The sequence below is a fragment of the Coffea eugenioides genome, chromosome 2 (genome assembly GCF_003713205.1).
Source record: "Coffea eugenioides isolate CCC68of chromosome 2, Ceug_1.0, whole genome shotgun sequence".
In the NCBI taxonomy this organism is placed as follows: Eukaryota; Viridiplantae; Streptophyta; class Magnoliopsida; order Gentianales; family Rubiaceae; genus Coffea; species Coffea eugenioides.
In genome coordinates, this window is record NC_040036.1 from 59,296,823 (window position 1) to 59,305,429 (window position 8,607).

The window sequence follows — 8,607 nt, forward strand, 5'->3', positions numbered from 1 at the left end:
TAGCCGTTGGGAGTATCAGACACCCGATACTTCTGATGCTTGCAATCGAAAGTAGACAGAGAGTTTGAAAAATCATTTCAATTCTTTCGATCGTCCGGTACTTCTGATGCTTGCTTTCGAAAGCGGACAGAGAGTTTGAAAAGTCATTTCAATTCTTTCGGATGTCCGGTGATGATGTTCTTCGTCCAATATGATCTTTCTGTGTCTGTCCTGTCTATCGGACGTCCAGTATTGCCATTGTGAACGTTCGACAGCTTTCGACCTCCTTTTTCTTTATTCAATTGCTTTTTAAATCAAATTTCTTCAGAGTTGAAAAGCTTTCTCATTGACAAAATATTAGTTTGAATTATCCAATTATTTTATAAACATCAAAAAATCGAGATCATGATCATCATTCTCCCCTTTTTTTGATGATGACAAAACAATGGATGATATTTTGAAAATTTTGAGCAAAAACTCTCCCTTACACATTGTATCTATAACCAACTCAAAATCATTCAATACCAACATGAGCAAAGTCATGAGCAAAGTAATTTTCATGAGCAAAGTCATGGGCAAAGTAATTTTTATCATAGTTAACATAATATCATCAAAAACTCCCCCTTCCACATAGTATCCATAACTAATTCAAAATCAGTAATTTCTCCCCCTTTTGTCATCATAAAATCAGAAAGTAATTGCCATAAAAAATAACATCATTAGCTAACATCAAAATCAATCAATGGCAACCATCACCAGCCAATATCAACAGAAAAATAATATCAAAGGATATCAATGATACCAATATTCATATCAACCAAAATCCATTAATGGTAACATTCAAAAAGGTCAAAGGAAACACAGTACTGAACATAAAAAAATAAAAAATATTACAAAAGAAAAACTGAAAATGCATCTTAATATGAAGTACAAATGACCCTGGAGTACTGTCGGAAGCACGTTCATCAACTATCGGACGTTCGATAAAACTTGACCGAAAAAATTTTTTTTAGATAATCTTTTCCAAAACGCCCAATTTTGTCTTTAAAAATATAAACTGATCCAAAGGTAAAACTTTTGTAAGAATATCAGCAATTTGATCTTTTGAACAAACATATTTTACATAAATTTCACCATTTTGGACAAGATCACGAATGAAATGATACTTTATGTTTATGTGATTTGTCCTAGAGTGTTGAAAGGGATTCTTTGTAAAATTTATGGCACTCGTGTTATCACAATACATCGGCACACAGTCATACACTAGTCCAAAGTCATTCAAGGTAGTTTCATTCATAACAATTAAGCACAACATGCATAGGCGGCTACATATTCCACTTCTGCCGCAGATAAAGAGATAGCATTTTATTTTTTGCTAAACTATGATACCAAGTAATTATCAAGAAAATGACATGTACCACTAGTACTTTTTCTATCTATCTTACACATACCAAAAACAGCATCCGAAAAATCACATAAGACAAATTTATGACATTTAGGATACCAAAGACCATAATTCAAGGCTCGCTTTAAATATCTAAAAATTCTTTTAACAGCCTTTAAATGAGATTTTTTAGGGTAAGATTGGAAATGAGCACACAAACAAACTGTAAATATAATATCGGATCTACTTGCGGTTAAATAAAGTAAGTTACCAATCATACCTCTATATTTCTTCTCATCAATTTTCGTACCTTCTTCATCTTTGTCAAATTTGGTGGATGTACACATAGGCGTTCCAACTTGATTTTCTTGTAAATCATCTTCCTTTGATTTCTCTTCTAATGGATTATTTTCTTCATCTTGAGTCGTGAGTTTCTTAAATTCTTCTTGAACACATATACAATCATTTTCACAACAACTCTTGAAAATATCATCATTAGTTTTATCAAATGTGACATATATGGTTTCTTTTATAACAAGAGTCCAAGAAATAATATTTGGTACCCTTTAATTTTTTTGGTCCTTGAGAGTTAGCATCATGTCTAACTATCCACATGCATTTCATGCCTCTTTTTATATTCTTCCTCACATAGCAATCACTTTTCATGTGATCTTTTTTACAACAAAACTACACATAACCAAGGAGTTATTTACATGAAAAGGTTTTAATAGATCTTACATCTCTTCTCTTATGAATAGTAAATTCATTTGCACCAGAATTTAATTTCTTTTCATAAGTGCCAAAATGAGACTTTGATCCATTTCCTTGAAAACAATTTTATTTTTTTTGTTGGAGAAACTCATTTAGATTGTCCATTCTTCGTTTCAAATCACCTTGTTCCTCTTTGAATATTTCACAAAGCCTTACGTTTCTATCAAGCTCATTTTGTAGATCAATCACACTTTTTTTCAAATAATCATTTTCAGTTTTCAGCTTTTTATTTTCTTGAAAAAGACGTGCATTATCCTGAAGAAAAAAGCGAATTTTGTGTTTTAATTCCTTGATTCTAGCATAAGATTCTTTCAAACTATCATGCAATTTTTCAATGAAAGATTCAAGATCATCATCAGTTTCATCATTACTTTCAAGTTGAGGGTTACAAGTTGTTACCTCATTTTTTCAATGGCCATAAAAGCCATTTGAGCAGATTTTTCTTCCTCTTCTATTTCATCATTGGAGTTGCACTCATTCCATGTGAATTGAAAGTTGTTGAATCTTGGTTTTCTTCCTTCTTTCTTCTTCTTCATTGGATACTCACTCATGTAGTGTCCAAGTTGGCCACATTCATAGCATTTGTCACCTTACTTTTTGTTGGCCTCTTGCTTTCCTTTGTTTCTTGTAACGTGCGCGAGGTACACATATAACATTAACCTCATCCCAATCAAGTTTTACATTTATAAACTCCTAAATATCTCACACGCGATTTATCAAAAATATACGAATCGTGAGCGAGTATAAGGTATTAAGGGTCGATCCCACAGGAAAGATTGCAATTAACGGTGTTTTTCGAACTCCTTGATTATCTAGACTACCATAAATATAAAATTATGAAAATAACACTAGAAAGCTCCTAGAGATATGAAATTCCTTACTACTCTTGCAAATGAAATTACCGGTTAAGTAAATGCTATTATCTTGATTAGTTATGGCATAATTTCCTAATGTATGTGAAATCTACTCTCGTGGTAAATCACCTATACTTGTAGCTGAACCATACCTACTCTCGTGGTTATGAAATTAACTACAAGCTCATTTCTTCTATAAAATTACATGAAACAAGTCACTTAAGCCACATAGGTGCACCTCTACTCTCGTGAGTGTATTCCCTAGGTTTATCACTTCCTTGAACTAGTGTTAAATTTCAATTCTCATTGCAAACTTAACACCTTTAGATAATCACAATTAATGGCCGGTTAATCATGATTAGAAAAGCAAAAGTGATAAATAACTTACTCAAAATAATATCATCAAATAACCAAGTAAAAATTATTAACAAGATATATAGAAAGTTCATCTATATTCTAAGCATAAATTTTAGCAAAACATGAAAATAAGATCCAAATATGTATTATAGTTAAACATGAAATCAAATACAAAAGAGAAAGTGATAGGAGAGATCTCACCCTTGTCACATGAGCTCCAACTCTCCATCTTTGCTCCTCCAATCTTCATTCAAATCTAACTACAAATACAAGAAGGATAAACTATACTACTTATGCTATACTAGTCTAACTAATGAACTAAGCAAATTCTAGAGAAGACTATATTTTTGGTGTGTTTCTCTAGCCTTCCAAAGTTTTCCAACAATTTCCTCCAAAGGCTTCTATAAATAGAGAATTCAAGAGCCAAATGAGTTGTTTCTAGTTGTCATTTTTTACTCTTGAAACTCTCTAAGTTTGCTTCTCAAAGTTTCCATGCATCATCTGATCATTTCCAGCCGGAATCTTGGCAGAAAAAGTGGTCAAAAATATTGTGTGAAAAGAGCACAAGTTGCAAAACAAGTTGCAACCGAAATCCACAAAAACGCGAGTAGAAAACGCGGTCTGTGCCCGCATTTTAGCCCCTGTTTTACTCTTTGCAGGTTTGCACTTTTCTGGGCAGAATTCATCCTTGCTCTGTTTTTTGTCCAACTTCAACTAATATTTTCTTGATGTTAGAGGCTGAACTAGCTCTTATGTAAAATATGAAAGTTGTAGCCATCTGAGTTAGCTTTCTAATGCATTAAGAATCATCCAATTTAAAGCTCTGTAGACTGAGAAATGACCAAAATACCCTTGACTAGTCAGAACCTTGTTTCAGCTTTCGACCATGAAATTGTACTTCTGTATTTCGACTTTTTGACTAGGAAAACGACTGAACTGGACTTTGATGTCTTCATACCAAATGTAGATCTATCTCTTAGCTTCAAAATATATAAGAATCACCTCAATTCAATGCTTGTACCTCAAGATATAGGCGAAATACTACAAGGTGTCAAAACTGTGAAACTTTTCTTCTTTTGTTCTTGATTGCATTTACTCTTTTGCACTTCGTATTCTCATTTTATCACTTTAATCCATCATCAATCATCCAATTATCTTGTCCAATCACTCCATTTGATGATTGAATCATTAAACCTACAAAAACATGAAGTTTTACCATAAAAATTCATACAAATGCAATTTTTACCACTTAAACCATAAAATGCATATTTTCACTAGAATCCTAGTTAATTAGCTATAAAAGTAGTTAAGACACACTAAAACTAATTAATAAAACATACTAAAAACACGTAAAATATATACTTGTCATCTTGCATTGTTGAATTGATTGAAATTTGAATTGCTGGGTCCTCCTTTTCTGAATCTCCTTTTGTTGAGGATTCTCTTGAAACTTTTTGTGATGAGAGCAAGGTCATTGTCATCAACATCCATATCTTCAGTATTCAATGAAACCGAATCATCTTCATCTTGGGATGCTTTTAGAGTAATGTTCCTTTTTACTTTTGCATCTTCTTCTTCTTGTACCTTGGTCTTAAACTTCAACTCATAAGAAGTTAGAGAGTTTATAAGAGATTCAATAGGCATTGAATTTAAATCTTTCGCCTCTTCAATAGCAGTTACTTTACTCTCCCAATCTTTAGACAAAATATTCAAGATTTTTCTGTTTTTCTCTCCTAAGGAATATTCCTTTTCCAGAACCTCTAAATCCTTAATAAGATCATTAAATTTACAATACATTTTATCAATATTTTCATGAGGTTCCATCTTAAACGACTCATATTCAGTAACCAAGATAGATTTCTTTTGTTCTCTATCATTCCCACTGCCTTCATGAATTTCTCTCAATTTGTCCCAAATCTCTTTAGCAGACTTACAGCCTTTGACCCTAAAAGATTCATTTGAGTCTAGAGCACTATATAACACATTCATAACTTTTGCATTTAAGATGAGATGAGTTCTACCCTCTGCAGTCAATTCATTTCTTGCTTTTGGTTTAGATCTATGAATATTTTCATCTACTATAGAGGCATCATATGGACGTTCATTAACAATAAACCATAGTTCAATGTCAATCGATTGCAAGAAACTAACCATTCTCTCTTTCCAACTCACATAATATGACCCATTAAACATTGGAGGTCTAGTTACAGATTGTCCTTCAAAAAACATAGCATTGTTGGTTGTTATCTTTATTTCTAAATCGCTTGAGCTTAATCTCTAGGAGACCAAACTCTGATACCAATTGTTAGGCCCGAAGACAACCTAAGAGGGGGGTGAATTAGGTTGATTAAAAAACTAATCAGATTATGGGTACTTTTTGATCAATACGAAATTTGTCCTATTTTCTAAATGATCACACAATGAATCAATCAATAAAGGAGAAATATCACTTGAGAGAAATAGAAGAGATATGCAATTTAAGGATCAAAGATAATAGATAAATAAAAAGGTAAGAAATGCAAACCAATTGACTACCAAGCTCCTCTTGAGCTCGAAGATCAATTCACAAAACAAGCTTTTTCAAGTTGATGAAATACAACCAATCTTATGTACAAAAGAAGGCTCACTTCCTCCTTGCCCCAAGTTTCACTCGGTCAAATTAAGAAGTTTTATAATTCCTCAGGATAACCCTCACAAAGCTACACTATTGAAGTATTCAATCACAAATGAAAAACTTACAAAGGATCTTACACCACAAAGAGTACAAATGTTTCATGGAAAGTATTTTCTCACTAAAACTACTCTTAATCTTTTGTATTCTCAGTGTGCAAGTCAATTTTGAAGTTTCTGACCATACTCTATTTATGGGAGACCAAGAAAGTGTTTCATTAAAGCTTCCAACGGATTGAAGGTAGCTGCAGAGTCCACTAGCCTTTGGGAGTATCGGAAGTCCGATACTTCCGATTCTTGCATCTGAAAGCAGACAGAGAGTTTGAAAAATCAGTTCAATTCTTTCGGTCGTCCGGTACTTCCGATGCTTGCGTCTGAAAACGGACAGAGAGTTTGAAAAGTCATTTCAATTCTGTCGGACATCTGGTGATGATGTTCTTCATCTGATATGATCTTTCTGTGTTTGCTCTATCTATCGGACGTCTGGTATTGCCATTGTGAGCGTCCGACAGCTTTTGACTTTCTTTTTCTTCATTCAATTGCTTTTTTAATCAAATTTTTTCAGAGTTGAAAAGCTTTCTCCTTGACAAAATATTAGTTTGAATTATCCAATTGTTTTGTAAACATCAAAAAATCGGGATCAAGATCATCAAGTTATTGATTAGTCAAGATGGGTTGTCTTAATATGGACTACCTAAAATAATGAGCTCATATATTAGAGGTCTAGAGAGTTGAATAGATCATGAATGTAGGGAGTACACACAGGCAACTGTATGCAGGATTTTTATCTTACACTAAATTTGTTGCATCAGACATATCAAATATTTAACAGTTGACCTAATTCTGGAGGGGCTAAAAGTGTGATGCTATTAATTTCTCTTTTTCCTTCTTCTGCAATCTATAATTTCAAACATGCGAAAACCATCAGGAAGAGGTTCCTTGTTAATGTTATATGATTAGATTCATCCATAAAATTCCCAAGACAAACGTCTGAAATCTTTTCATGTACAAGTAACAGAACCTTAGGTAAAAGTCATCTACTTGGTGTGTGCTTATGTGGGAAACCAAGAAGTGGCAACCAATGCTTCATTCAGCTCTTTTTAAATCAGGTCATTGAAAAAGCATATTTTATTAATAATGTCAGACCATGCCCTGCTTTCAAGTCTCAATTGCCCTATTAGATATTTGGAAATGGTGTCCAAGACTCACTTAGAGATTGCAAAGCTTGCTTGGCCATGTAATAAGGAAAGCTCTATCATTAGGTTTTTTCCAATTCACTAGATAATCTGGTCATTGTCATTTTGGGTGAAGATATTTGCTGCAGGCAAAGTTTGAGTGAAGAAATGGTTTAGCCTTCTGGCTAGATTAATTTAGTCTTTAATACTTGGAATAGATAGGCCAATATTACTTTGTGCAAAAATAGTTTGAAATTAACTTAAGACCACCTTAACCAATTTACAAATAGTTTAAGAGCTACTTAAGCGATTCACGTGTAATCCATTTTCCTTATGGACTATTGATAAATGTTGTACTTAAACATCATGATTAGCAATTATCTGGTATGATAATTTTGATTGGTTCAAACAACCGCATCAAGTTTTCATCCATTTATGTATATGTGTCTTTTATTTTCATCGAGTTTTCATTGGTCCATTTTGCTTTGCCAAAATAAGAGAAATTGAGATAAAGAGACTCTTAACTTTTGATTATAAAGCCAGGGATATTAGCACTTACTGTACATGTTAGTATATCTTGGATGTTTTGATGCAAATGTCTAAAGTTCAGATCATTTAATACTCTATATCTAACGATCATGACACTCAAAATATATCTTAGGTTGCATGTTGGCTTTTCAAGTTAATGGATACTTCTTTTAATATACTTGTGACTATTGACCTTATGATATTTCTAATGGAAGTATAGAATAATCAGCATAGTTCTCCATTTTGGGGTTACCTTGTTTTGTTTAAATGCCACCTATTTTTTCTTGTATGAGGATTCTTTTATGAAGCTGACGCCTACGTGCTTGGATATGGTAGAGCAAGTGATTCTGTAGAGATAATGATGAACACCAAGCAAGCTAAAGGTATGCCAGATTATGTTAATTGAACACGTCTGTCCTTGAAAAAAGGGCTAGAAGAAAAAAAATGTGGTTTACAAAGCTCACCATCATTCTTGGTCTTACACATTAGTGTATAAGAACTGCCTCGTCAAACTTTTGATGTTTTCCCAGGAAAGTCTTTATATAGGGGACTCGATAGTCAGTAACGTAAAAGTCATCGTCTGCCTTACTCTACTCCATCTTACCTCAGTGGTCCACTCCCAATCAACTATTGCCATCACAATTCCAGTTTGCTGAGAAGAAGAAGATTTTTTGGCTCCCTTTTCATGGACCCTCTTCCCTCTCACCTGTTCTCTTCCTATCTCATGAACCATCTTTCCCATCACATTAGACTGGTTATCTTCTTTACTATTACATCGATGTCTGTGTAGATGGATGCAACAATGCCTCTAGTAGAGCGCCAACACACCCCATTGATTTTGACATCAGATATGCATTCTACACCCATGTATTATGACATATCAACATAA

General features: G+C 33.4%; 1 pseudogene; it reads left to right on the plus strand.

Moving 5' to 3' along the window:
- Positions 1–8,607, plus strand: part of LOC113759974 — an 86,609-nt pseudogene extending 78,002 nt beyond the window's left edge.